At 41.3% G+C, this 14,017-nt stretch overlaps 1 long non-coding RNA gene across 1 annotated transcript in view; it reads right to left on the reverse strand.

Annotated features, from left to right (window-relative positions):
• Positions 1–14,017, reverse strand: part of LOC121066224 — a 113,236-nt gene that overhangs the window by 14,421 nt on the left and 84,798 nt on the right. Inside the window, exon 4 of the long non-coding RNA XR_005817597.1 lies at positions 1,740–1,885. This is a non-coding gene — a long non-coding RNA (uncharacterized LOC121066224). The remainder of the gene's footprint in view (positions 1–1,739; positions 1,886–14,017) is intronic.

Below are 14,017 nucleotides of genomic sequence, written 5' to 3' on the forward strand. Positions count from 1 at the left end.
TATATGTAATTAATACTCCATTTTCTTCTGTTCTTTCTTCTATTTCCACCTCATCACAAAGTGGCTCTTTATAACATACTTTCCTACTGCTTGCTGCCCAGCTGCTGTCTTTAGTGAACCAAGAAGAGAAGCGAATGCAAACACCAGGAGTGTCCTGTCATTAGAAAAATGGGGCTGTCTTTGATTTCAGTTCTCACGAATAGTGACAGTAAAGCACTAAGTCCAATCAGTGGAATCATGACTTTTTCTACTACAGGGATAAGAAGGAGGAGAATTAGGTCCTCAGTTTTGTGCTGTTCTCTCTGACTCTTGGTTAAGGTTGTACGTCATTACTATGATGCTGTGGTGACTTATATTCTCCTGTGTTTGGCAGAGGTAAATGCTCGTGGCTCCTCTAATTTACTTCAAAGCTGACGTGGGTGTCCTGAACACCCTATAATTTTGAAACAACCAGTGTTGCCTTGTTGAAGCTGTCACTATTGCATCTGACAGCAAACAGAAAAAAAAAAGAAGTATTTTGAAAGATGTGAAGGGATTCAAAGGGATTCAAGTTTCGAAAGATAAATAAAGGAAACATTTCTTTAACAGGGTAATCCATACGAGATTTTCCTACCAAGTACAAAAGGATCTACATCAGCTACCTCCAGGGCAAGTCTAAAAAATATTGCAAATGATTTAGGCAGTCATTAAATATGACCTTTGTTCTTGGCAGCAGCACAAGGAAAGCAAGAAATAATTAAGCAAGCGATTGTTGAAAGCACTACTGACCGATTTCAACACTGAGTTTGTTTTCTGCTGTGAGATGTTTTTGCCTCTCATTGTTTCATTTTCCCATGTTGAAAGGAAGACACAAATTTCATTTTAGCGTCTACAAATCTAGTTATGATAATTAGCATTATGCATTTAGAATTGGCATCAATTATTTTCATACATATTACAGCATCCAGAACTACTGTTTATATTTTTATGTTTCTGGGTTATGAATTTTTCAGCAATTTTCTGGAATATGCTGAGTAAGGAACTGTGTATTGCTGAGTTCTGGAAAAATGGCAGCAACGGGCCAGATACTCCTTCAAGGCACAAGAAATGAATAAGAAAAGGCTTTCTGTTCTTTGTCCCTTCATCTCACTGAGCAGAACCAAAACAATATAGCTTCTCAAAGAGTAGCATTGGACATCAGCCCTGACTACCAACAGGTGCTAAGAAGTCTTTCCAAAATCCCTAAATATGTAACTACCAAATGCCTCCCGATTGTCATGAAATTAGGCAGCTCAGCACTTGGAAAATTATTGCAATCCAACTAAGCAATAAGTAATACTTCCAATTAAAATGTATCACAAGTTGAATAGAAATTAGCAGAGTAATGAAGTTGTGAAAAATCACATTATTCTTAAGTGCTCCAAGCACAGGGCAAGAAGGGTATGGACCTGGTGGAGAAAGAAAGGATGAGAGCAACAGTTCATGCTGTCCAACCCTGTGTTTTGCTAACACAGGTTAAAAGAATTGGAGTTATATTGTGAAGCAAGGAGAAGAGTTGAGGGGATGCAATATCTCTTGAAATACATATGGTTAGAGAAGAGGTATGAGCTACTATTTATTGGAATATTTCCTGTGGAGAGAATGAGAACTAAAGGGCTTCAAATGCAGCAAGGAAGACTAAGATATTAGGAGAAAAAAGGTTTAACAGTAAGGGCTAGTTGAGGACAGGACTAGGTGGCCTGGAGGGGCTGTGCACTTACTATCAGAGTGGCCTTGACATCTGCCAGATGTGGGATCGGTCTGGTTGGCTCTGCCATGAAGCAAAAGGACGGACTAGATGAGCTCCTGGACTCTCTTCTAGTCCTGTTTGCTGTGGTTCTGTGGTTCATGATGCTGGAAAGCTTTTCTGAAATTATTTCAACAACATTAGTTCCAATATCAGTCATTTTATTCATGCGATACATCAATACGTATGGATAGAAGTTCTCTGAGGAGTGGAGCATTGCATCCGTCATTTTATTAAGTTGTTTCTGAGTAAAAACACTGTACAGTGGCCTGACTCAAAAACATTTGTTAATTATCAAGAGCCAAGTTAGTAGAAAGCATCTGTTTTATTTTAATGTTTTGAAGGTTAGAGGCTAGATGATTCACAGTAGCTTCATTTCTGTGGTTTAAAGGGTTACCATGAGGTTAGCTTATGCCAAAAAAAAAAAAAAAAAAAAAAGAGGGCTCATTATTTTTTTCTTAATATAATATTAAGAGAACATTTTTTATAAACCTTTAATGAGCTCTCCTCCATTATTTCCCAATGCGTAGCCCTATATAACATGTCGTTATGCTAGTCAAATTATAAAATTAAACCAATTAGAAACAAGTTAAATAACTGATGTAGTTTAATAGTCCATGTAACTAATGTCAGTGGTAAGCAAATAACTTTAATAGTAATAAATAGATCAAATACATTGCGTCATGATGAGGCTAGTTTTTAGAAACAGATGAAGATTTGCTTAAAAAAAGAACAAAACAGTTTAACCTTGGCAGTGAATAAAACTTTCAAGCCAGCCAAAGAAGATGGGCAAGAAGATATATTCCCAGATATCTATGTCATTTTGTAAAATGCCTGACATGCAAGGGAAAGCTGTGCCAGCATCAAAGCATGAATATAAACCAGTAGCAGTTGAAAAGGTATATGTGCATATACTGATCTGGGGCTTTGGTCATTCAACTATATGAAGACAAGAACTTGAAACGACATCTAGTCCTGGGAATAACTGCTCTACATGGTGCTGATATTCCTCTGGATGCCCAGACTAACCTACTTCACTGGACCACTCATCTTTGTATATTCTCCTTGAAGAGAAGAAGTCCTCTGCCACTTTTACAGGGTTTTAATTTCATATGCCTCCGCCTTCCTCAATACATGCCTGTTTAAATAAAATTTCTGTGTGCATTTCCATCTAATCAAAAATAAAAATCTCTTATCTTCCTTCCTACAGAGCGCTTTAAATGCCACGTCCCATCCCAGCATTTATTTATGAAGACAAAATCTACTGACACAGATTATGAGCCTCTCCCCTTCTCCTGGAAGAGACTTTCTCTGAGGATGCACTAAGGCCATCTGGGTGGTCCCATGTTACTGTATGCCCTCCTGGAAGAGAACAGACAGCAACGGTGGGCAAACAACAATGCAGAAAGAGAGCACTTGTCCATGTTCCCCAAAGCTGCACAGCCCTATACCTATATCCCCATGTCCAAGGGTTCCTTCATGGGTTGTCCTTCCCAGGAGGTCTGGCCCACCACTTCTGTTCTGTCCCTTGGCCTGATCTGTGTTTGGATACGGTCTATCCCTCCCTGCTTCTCCCCACCCAGGGGGCTGGAGTCATTATGTCCTGTCTTTCTGCATTTTTTGATTCTGTGCCATGTCAACACTCTTTTCTGCAAATGGTTGGTATTTGCAGATTGTTTTTTCCTCAGCATATTGAAAGAGCTGCTAGCCTTGTGGAAGACATCAGCTCAGAACATAGGAACATCTGATAAAACACGCTATTAAGTCCATTAAGCTTCCATCATGGTTTGTTCTCTGTCATTAATAAGGTTGTTATGGCATCTCATATTTATCATCACACTCTAGAAAGACCTGTCTGGAAGCACTTAATGTTTTTACAGCTCATCTCTAAGATTTTTTTTTAGACCGTATTCATCAGCTACTCAATCCTAGTATTTATTGTAGTGCAAGAAAAGGGTCCTCATCACAATTTCCCAAAGGATAAGTGTAAGAATAAAAGTTGGATGTCAAAGGATATTCACCTCTAGCTACTAGAGAGCAAGCAGGATTTATTCTGTTATTAAGTTGGGTTTTCTGGTTCTTGGGTTAATGACAAGACCATCAGATCCTGTTGCTCACCAGAAGCTATAATTAGAAACAAAAACTAGGTGAGGCCATTTCTATCATTCTATGTTTGTGTAAGGTAGTGTTTGTACTCTGAAATAATTCTCATTTCATTTCTATAGGATTTTAATATCTTTGCCTCAATGTAAAACGTATTATATCCATTCACTGAATACCTTAGTAATTATGTTCTTGTAGCTTAACACAAAATCACCCACTTTAAAAAAAAAAAAAAATTAAAAAAAAAAAAAAAACACAACAAAGCTAAGGTAATGAATAAGAAAGGATAATTCAAGTTACGCTTTTTGTTTCTTACTGCTCTGGCATCCTGCCCTCTACTCTCTTCTCTTCAGCTTAAGTGACTTGACTTCCTAAGCCAATTCTTTAGCTAAAGTAGTGCTCTAATTTTAGATTTATCATATGGCTTACAAGACATTTTCTTTGTGTGATTCTGCAATGTGGTTTCCATACAGTCATTCTTGTGTTGGGGGTCAGAAGAAGAAAGAACATTTAGACTCGTTTTCTAATTCATCCTGTATATATTCACAAGGAATTTAGTTCCAAAAAAGCTCTAAATAATAAAATGTATGGCCTCACAACATGCTGCAGAGTGCTCATTATTTTGCTATCCTAATACACTCTGACTGCTTCTGCAAACAGATGCTCCAAATACTGTTCTTAATTAAATATCAAGGGCTGGATTCAAATGTTGGTCCATGCCAGCAGAAGATAGCACAAATCTTGGCACCAGGCCCCAGTCCAACAAAAGGATGGTTGTGAATGCTTGGAACACTTGCAGGCTCCCCTCTCTCATGGGCAGACTTGCCAGACACCAGGATATGATGCAAGCAGCCTGGATTTTAGGGTGTTTCTCAGTTTTCAGGGTGGTAGTGCAATCCAGACTGACAGCATGACTTTGGACAGGGGACATTTTGTACTCCAGTTAGGCTGGAGAGAGCTGCTTGGTCATATTCCTAACAGTCACCAGTACAAATCCTTTGAATCTTTTAGTAAATAGGAGGGAAAAAAAAAAAAAAAAAAAAAAAAAGCAGCTGGAGGAAGAACTATGAACTGAGCTTTCATTTAATGCCTCTCTTTCCCTTATCACCTTATGGGAATTTTTGTGTTCAATAATGGACGTGCAATAATTTTTAGGTAATAATGGAGATGGTAAAAGATTTATTTTGGGGATAGGGAACGGTTTTAACGCCCAGAGTTTTTCGTGTTCTGTCTTGTCAGTGAGAGGAGATAAAATGCCTGGAAGGAAATGTATAGCACCGGTAGCAAAAGGACATTTCCTTTGAGCTGATGATTTCGAAACCACACTGACATTACACAGCATAACCTTTCTCAAGAAGACCAAGTAGCTTTGAAGAACACTGTGAATGTACAGCCTTACTGCTCTGGTGTCAGAGGTTTCAGAGATTTCCAAACAGCCCCACACTGTTAGCATTTACCTGCAGTGTTGGGGATGAAGAAAAAATCAGTTTATTCAAAATTCCAGGACATAACAAGAAGGACAAGGACATAACACATTTAGATCATCCATTGCATTATAACTACAAATGTATACTAATCTGGCTGAAGCAGAGAGAATAATAGTAATAATAATAATAATAATAATAATAATTATTATTATTATATATTATATATATTATATATATATAATTATATATTATTATTATTATTATTTCAGATCATTTCTTCTCATGGGTTCACAGCTCTGTTGGAAAAAGATATCTTAGGCAGCTAGGCTAAACCCTTTAAGCAAGATGCACACACAAAATGAGAACAGAAAAGGAGCAGGAAATGAAAATAAATAATAGAGAAAGAGGCAGAAACTTAATTTTGCTAGCTGTGTTGCTTCTTGGTTCCCTTCTCTAGCTCACTGGTTGAGTTATTTCTTTGGATTACCTGGATACCTTGGGCTCAAAGTCATTGGTAGCCTGGGGCTCAGGAGCTAATAGACCTAGAAAACTTTCAAGGCTGCCCGTTCTCCCAGCCAGTGTCAGACTCTAAACCCCTCCATGGTCTATTACCTACATTCCAACACACATTTTAGTGAACTGATTAACACGCAATGCTTTTTTATTTAAAATTCATAGTGTTCCCACTGTCCTTTGTGTAGTGTGAGGTAGGGTTTTATTTATTTTTAGCTTTGCTGTCTTTTATGCATAACTTTGTAGAGCAAACTGATGCAAGGTTTTGTTTGCTTTGTAGGCCTATATCCAAAACTGGGGCCCCTTGGTCTACCACCTGCCTTTCCTTATCATGTACAGACACAACTTCTAGAGCAGAGAGACCCACGTGGTGCCGCATCTCCCCTCACCAGAGAATCTTAGAGGAAAGCTCCCAGGAGGTGCCAGCTGGTTAGAGTGGCCAAAGCAAGGCGTTTGCTCAGAGAACATTTTACTTCTGTATCCCTCTTTCTGCTGTGCTGACGGGTTCTGGTACTGCCTCTCTTGTGACTGCTTCACTTCTGTATCTGTTCTTTTCCCGTATTTTCTCTTTTCCATTCAGTCATCCTCATTTCACAATTTTCTTTCTGTTTATCTGATTTTCTCCTAATTCAACTCTTCACAAAGGAGAGAGGAAGAATGCCTGTGGAGCAACCATCCTATTTTTTTGTCATCATCCCAGTGAACTTCATTGCTTATCCATTATAACCCTTTCCTTACCCCACTTATGTCTCACCTACCTCAATTTCAAGCAGTGTACAAAGCCCACAGATTTTCATTTACACAAGGATGCCTCACTCTTACTTGGTCCGTAGTCAGCATTAGAATGAGCATGCTTAACCTTGACAAGTAGACTCCAACAAAGTAGGACCAGCACCTCAGGGTTTCAAGATATCATAAAGAAAAAGAACTTGTGTTCTAATCCCAATTATACTTTATTAGCTACTTAGTTTCAGGCACTGGGAAAAATCTTCAGGATGCATGGCTGGGTATTTTCTTGCTGCAAAATTTGCGCTGATCCAGTCGCCTTGAACAGAAGCATTCACAAAAGGCTCACAGACCATTCCTGCTTAGAAAAGGCATCTCTGCTTTCTCCTCACCAGATCTATTGTGAAGAAAACTAGAGGCATAGCACTGAGGCAGTCATCCCTTTTCTCCTGTATCTCAGGCATTTTTGAGCATTGTCCCAGGCAATTTTACCAAGGCCATCTGTTCTACTTTATGCCACTTCTCTTCAGTGAAAGAGAACTGGAGGGCTTTGACTGGGAGACAAAGCAGAGTTCAATAATCTCTTACAATATCTTCACAATAACCTTCTTCGGGTGCAGTTTGTTGCTTGGCATCCTAGCGGATTTTCCCCCTGGGTATGTATTCAGTAGTCTTCAGGGCCAGCACACTGCCCATGGGTAACTCCCAAGCAGCAAACTACACATGGTTAAGGAATGGAGGAGATCCATGCTTGGAAGACTTTTTACAGCAAACATACAAACGAATGTGCAGACCTGATAGATGGTGTGGAGGGAACAGCGACAAGATAGGCTGGGTGCCTGTCTTGTCAGCATGCAGGGTTGCTACAGCTGGGCTTGGACCCCCCGACTGAAAGGGCCTCCAGTATCCAGGGTGATATATGTCCTCATCAGGTTGCAAATGCTAAGCAATATGAAGAGGGAATCAAAGCATAGGCACAAATTTACAAAAACCCCAGTGTGATTATGCAAAATGGAAGGCACAGCTAGATATATGTGTTTTTTCATCAAGATAACTTTCACGTGATTACAAGCAACCAGTCAGAGATAAATCTGTCATTGCACAATCCATTTGTCATACCTTTGTCCCATTTTGCTTGTGTGTGTGTGTGTGTGTTTACCTGCAAAAGGGGAAAATTGAGTGAGGAAAAAAATCTATCAAAACTGACTATATCCCCTAGAAAAAGAATTCCCTTAAGAGAGAGAGAGAGAGAATTGTGTTGATATGCAGCTTATTACTACCACAGCCAGCCAAAAAATGGCATTCCTGCCAGGCATGACAATACCATCTCAGAGAGCAAACTCTTCTTCATATCCAGCTTCATGGTATCTTATCAGCAATAAATTGCATTCCTAATGGATCAATAAGGAGTTTTCAACATGCCAGAATCAGGACTGGTTTTTACAAGTCTACTCAGTGGACAAGCAAAACCAAGACAATCAGTGAGAGCTGCTTTCTGCTTTGAAGAGTCAATTATGTAATGATGAATTTTAAAATTGTAAAGGGTTGTTGCATGCACCTTGACAAAAATAAAGCTGTTGCTTTGTACGCCAGTTATTTCTGACTGTACTTTTATCCTTCTACCCAATTGGTTTGCATTCCTGGCAGAGTCCAACTAATCGCCTTTTTGACTATAAACAAGGTCTTAAACAAACACTGATTTTTTTTCTTTCTGTGCAGAAGTGAAGAAAAATACTTATTATATCAACTTGGAGTCACAAGACTAAACAACCTGACTGGCATAAAGTTTAAAATGAATTGTGACATTTTTGGCATCAAAGAGCTAAAGCAATCACAGAATCACAGCACAGTGGAAATGACCTAAGAACTTTGGAAGGACTCAACACTTCCATCCTTGCAGTACATATCCAAAAATATTGAAAACCTGCTAAACAGACTCCTATTTATCTGAAAAAATGCATTACTCAAGTGGTAGCAACAGTACTGACAGAGTATTCAAGGGTTTTATAGTACTGTCTGCAATTCTTTTTGGATGAGAAAAGTAAAATGTGATTCATTTAGTGTGTCCCATTCCCCAAATATATACTGTGTTATCCAGTTGTTTTTTCCAGTGCAATATATAGAAGATCTAATCCCAGTGAGGTAGTTTCAAGAATTTATCACTTGCAGCAGCAGATATGGTATATTGTGGCAATTAGCCGTTTGTAAGAATAAGGTTTCTCTCCTTCAGAGTGCCACAGTCATGACAATGCATCAACTATATGACTACATTACACACTTTTATAGGCACAATTAAAAGGACTGAATGAGTTTGCTGAGTGTATTCTCTGCATGGGGTAATGCTTAACTGTAATAATGGTATACTGAACGAAGCATGCAAGTTATCTTGCATGACCTGATTAGTCAGAAATAGTACTTCCACTCTTTGGAATGAGATTGCTATCGGTTGCAATAAAGCAAGCAAGACTACACTTGATGTGAACTGTGTGCTGCTAATGTTGTTCAGCCTTTGAACATGTATAGAGAACATTTGAGAGGCTAACTCGGAGGAGCTGAAATGGAGGTAAAGCAAACAGTTTCAGAACCCGATTGCAATGACAGCAATGAAGGTGTGAGATAATTAACTAGTTTTAGGAGAGCCAGTAGCAAAACTGTTTCTCAAGGAAATGAGAAATGTTGATTTTACCTGTATCCTAAAGCAGGCCAGTTTCAGTCTGATTTCTCTGTCCCTCATCTGAATTGATTTCTGTAAGGTATATGGCACATTCTTCTCAAAAGAATTTGCTAGACTCAAATGTGCTTGACCTTATGACTATGTTTGCTCTACGGAGGTGCTCCCCTGCCCACCTCTGATCTTAGCTTTTGCTTTGCTTCGATTCATCCATATGTAGCAGTTACCAGAAGCTCAAGCCTACCTCCTGCAGGAGTTGGGGTGGTGCATCTCTGGCTGGGGCTTCCTCCTCGAGCTCTGCCTTCACTGGAAGCCTCACACTTCTCACACCTGGCTGCAGTCCTTCCAGTTTCCCCATTCTCTAATTCCAGCGAAATGTTTATTCCTTGGAGGAGGCATGTCCATCAGCTGTCATTCCTTCCTCTTGTGCAGGGAGCTGGGCAATAGCAAGCACAGTAAGACACCTATTCTGCCCAGAGGACTCCTCACACCTACTCCTTTGCTTCTGCCTTTATCCTCCTTTGAGGGTCTTCTATCAAGTCACCAAGGAGGCACATCATAGTGAACTCTGTCCCCTCAGATCAAACCTCTTTCCCAAAGTTGATGTCTGTTTTTTTGACCCAGCTTCTCCAATTGTCTAGTTTGGCTGCCCTGTCCCCCTTCTTTCTGTCTCAGTCTTTCTGATTTGGGGGGTTCAAGTACTTTCTTATCCCAAAGGCTTTATCTAACCTGAGCTATTCTACAGTTTCACAACTTTTCAGCCGGTACTGCTGGTTTTCCATCCAGTCTGTCCTCCTGCCTCCCCAGATATCTTCAGGATTATCTCCAACCAGACTAGTACAAACACACACAGCATCTAAGATACACCAGAATTGGACTCAGTGATCCTTGTGGGTCTCTTCCAGCTCAGATATTCTATGTTTCTATGATACTGGGTGCCATATGTGACACTCTAACCAGGACTTCTCTTGTCCTTGATGCGAGGCAGTCCTTTCAAACTGATCAGTGAATGCTTCCAGGCCACTTTACTTTGCTGCCATTTTATTCCTTGGTATCTCTTTCCCCTGGAAATCCCTACTGTGGTCACTATTTCTCTGTCTGCAGGCCCAACATTTACCACCACAGCTTCTTTGCTGTATTTCCTCTTACTATTTCTGCAATGTCACTTACATCTCCAGACACATTTCTTTGGGTAGGGCTGACTGAAATACCACTGTTTGGAGCTCTCCTTGCAAGCAGGAGTGTATTATTCAAATATGGTGCACTTTGATAGTTCAATGTTTCAGTAAGGTGAAAATTCAACAGTTTCAGTAAAGCAAAGCCAGCTCCAGCATCACCTGTTCATTTTATTCCAGGATTCTTTTTTTACAAATTGACAAATCTCTCACTCTGTCGGGCTCATGGGTCCCAAGATTTTGCCTTCTGCCCATCTGCTTTTCCCAGAGTAGTGTGCCAAGGACCCAGCCTTCATTAGAAGTCCACCCAAATGTCTCCCAATTTCTCCTTCTTACCTGGCTTCTGACTATTGCATTACAGCTCTTGACATTTGGTTGCTGTCAGGAGTTTGTGCAGCACTGCCTTCCTGAACCCAAAGTCCCACGGCCACGTACCTCTTACCTAACTCCTGGTCACACACTTCCCAGGGGTGGCACTGGAGTCAGGCAGCCACCTTTCAAGGAATCACATCTCTAGTGGAGAGTTTTCTGGCCCTGTTACCAATATTAATAAACCAGTAAAGGAAGAGTCCTCTTTAAAGATAAAATTGATTAGAAAACTGCTGTCACAGATGTGTACCACAAACAAGACTGAATTCTCTGTCATAGGAAAATGGAACGCTAACACTTATTCACTAAGTTCACAAGGAATTGAATGAATGCAAAAAAATAGCCAAAAAGAGCTAGTTTTCTCAGAGCCAGTCTGCAGGTGAGGAAGTCGCTGCACAGCCCATTACTGGTGCCTATGTGAGTATTTTGGGGAAATGGCGCAATATCGTTTTCCTATTACATTCACCCCTAGGACTGCATTATTGCTGACAGTCAGGAAGAAGACACTGAGCCAGCTGGATCTCTGCCTGATCTTCAGATAGTATTTTCATTTCGTATGTTACAAGGTTGTACGTACAAGCATTAAATACTTCCAGGAAGCTCTTGGATGTACTGAGAAAGCAAAAAAGAAGTTTCTAAGATGTCTCTTAGTTAAAAGCTTGAATGGTGGAGCTGTTGATTACACTGCCGATAGTGACGAAACAGAAAGGGCAGGTGAAGATTTTGAAGGAAGAACGTCATCGTGTTTGGTCACTGTAAGCTGGAAAGTCATTTAGGGCCATTCTCCAGAAGTAGTTTCTCTATTTCTGAATTGATACTGAGATCTTAAAATGTTGAGAGTTGCTACTAATTAAGAACTTGAGCTAATACAGAAATAATCCCCAGAAATTGCAAGGGAATTTACAGATTTTGCAGCTGCCCCTCCACTGTTACGTCCCTGAGACAAACTCAGACAGAAGGACCAGGAGCCTGATACTGAACAAGCAACGCTGCAGAGATGAGCGTGCTGTAGGCACGAACAAGCACTTTGTTCAACATGAACCGAATGAAACACAATGATGTCGAGAGGAACCCTTTGTTGAGAGGAAGAGACGTGGCAGTTTGTGACAGCCTGACAGCCCAGGTTGCACGGCTTTGCCGGTTTAATTATCACACTTGTGCTCACGGGGAGGAGGGAGCCGCCGCAGTGATGGGGAGAGCCACAGAGCTGCCGGCTGGTCCCAAACCTGCCCAAGTGCCGTCAGCTCGGACGCTTTGCCAGAGTGCTAGCTGGCATCCCCAGCTACAGCTTTCCCTCCTGACTTATTGAGTGCCTCGGTGGGGAAAGCAAATCTGTTTCCTAACGAAGGATGACTCACGCAGGCTGTTTGGCTTCCCGTTGTAATGTGGGTGGTGGAGCAGTTGGCAGTGTGTTACAGTGCACCTTTTGTGTACAAAATACCCCATGTACACGTGTGCTTTGGCTTTGCTCTCACACAGGTGTGTGCAAGAGCAAAGAACAAGAGCAAGAGCTCATCAGGTGTTGCTAGAAATCACCAAAAGAAATTAGCTTGAGGAGGGTGGGTTCAAGTCATGCATTCACGTCCCAAGTTCCTGTATTGTCCAAGTTCAGGAGGAAAACTGGAAATGGGGGTTCCCAGAGCCTAGACCAGAGTGGTGCTATGTGCTTGAGCTCAGGGGTGCCTAGCAGAGGGCACAGCAGCCAAGGAGAGCCAAGAAGAGCCTGGCCAGCCCTTTCTGTCCCACCTGTGCACATCAGCTCTCCTGGGAGAGCCCCACGGCACTGGGAGGGGACAGCGGGAGGTGCAGGGCTGCCCCACCGTCTGGAGAAGGGGCTGCTGGTGCTGACACATGGCTCTGCTACCAGCTGGGGTTGTCTGAATTAAAGGAATTTTATTGGGTTATTTTGTTTTTCTGAACAGAGGATGCATTCACTTGGTACTTTACCTGGGAACAAAACAAAGAGTTCATATATCCCTGCGAGAGACCACTTGTTATGAAAAAAATTCCTTGATTGCTTCTGTGTGCTTGAGGCTGTTGTTGTGTTTTTAATTATTTTCATTTCAACAGCACCTCAAAGACCCTATCACAAACAGGGCACCATTTTCCTAGCAATACGCAATGCAAAACAGCACCTTCCTCAAACAGGTGACGATCTCAGTACGTCTTAGAGGCTAAGAGAAGTTGCAAGGGAGCAAAAGCACAATGCAACAAGGTGTTTGCTCACAGGCATCCATCAATTTAATAGCCAAGTGGGGACTGGACTCTGGGTTTCTTGATGTGGTGGCACATTCCCACTTTCCTAGTCACGCCAGTCATTATATCTGCCTATGTCTTTTCACTGTGAGGGCAGTTTGCAGAAATCTAATATTATCTGATGAATCTTACATCGTAATGTGTCAGCCATTGTAACTGCTGACACAGCACCTGCCCCTCCTGCTCTGCAGGTGTTGGAGCTGTGCTCCCCCAGGCACCCCTGAACTTCGGGTGATGGACGTGGATTTGTCCTCATGCACATGGTGTGCAGGAAAGGCAGACCTTGGTGACTGAGCAAGCTGCCTTTTTGAAGCACATCAGATTTACCCCACTCATTGCCAGCACATCACCTCCCATGCCAGAGCCAGTCCAGAACTACCAGGAAAGAGAAGGAGCAAGTTAAAGCCAGGTCTGAATTAATAACCCTCACCAGATAAACGAGCCCAGATCTACAACCCCTACAAACTGCAGTGAATATCATTTAAAAGATGACAGCTAGACCTTCAGAAGAATTTGGGATGACTGCAGTGGAAATTTCCTTCCTCAACAAACCAGGCGGGGGAGAAGAGGAGATGCGTGGCGTAGGCAACAACTCTCATTAACAACATTTCTGCCACCTTCTTCCACAAAGTTTTGACCTCAAAAAGCGAGAAGTGCCAGACACTCCTAAAATACTCCCCATATCGTGATTTTGAAGGAGTGCTCAAACACTGTGGTGACGGAGAGCGTTGTAACATACCCAAGGTTGCGTTGTGAAATGAATTGCTTTTAAATGAGGAACCGCCGCATGAACTGGCAATCACATCCCATTCAACATGCTGTTATTTATCTATCACCAGACCCACACATGGCGCTTAACAAACAAAGGAAAAAATAAAAGCCCTGGAGCACGAGTTTGCTAATCGTAATTAGACATAATCAGATTGGAAGATATTTTGTCAATTATTTCTGTTGTATTGTGCTGCATTACATTTGTAATAATATGCCAATTTATTAAAAAGGAAAGATTTTG

This window comes from Cygnus olor, chromosome 2, assembly GCF_009769625.2.
Source record: "Cygnus olor isolate bCygOlo1 chromosome 2, bCygOlo1.pri.v2, whole genome shotgun sequence".
Classification (NCBI taxonomy): domain Eukaryota; kingdom Metazoa; phylum Chordata; class Aves; order Anseriformes; family Anatidae; genus Cygnus; species Cygnus olor.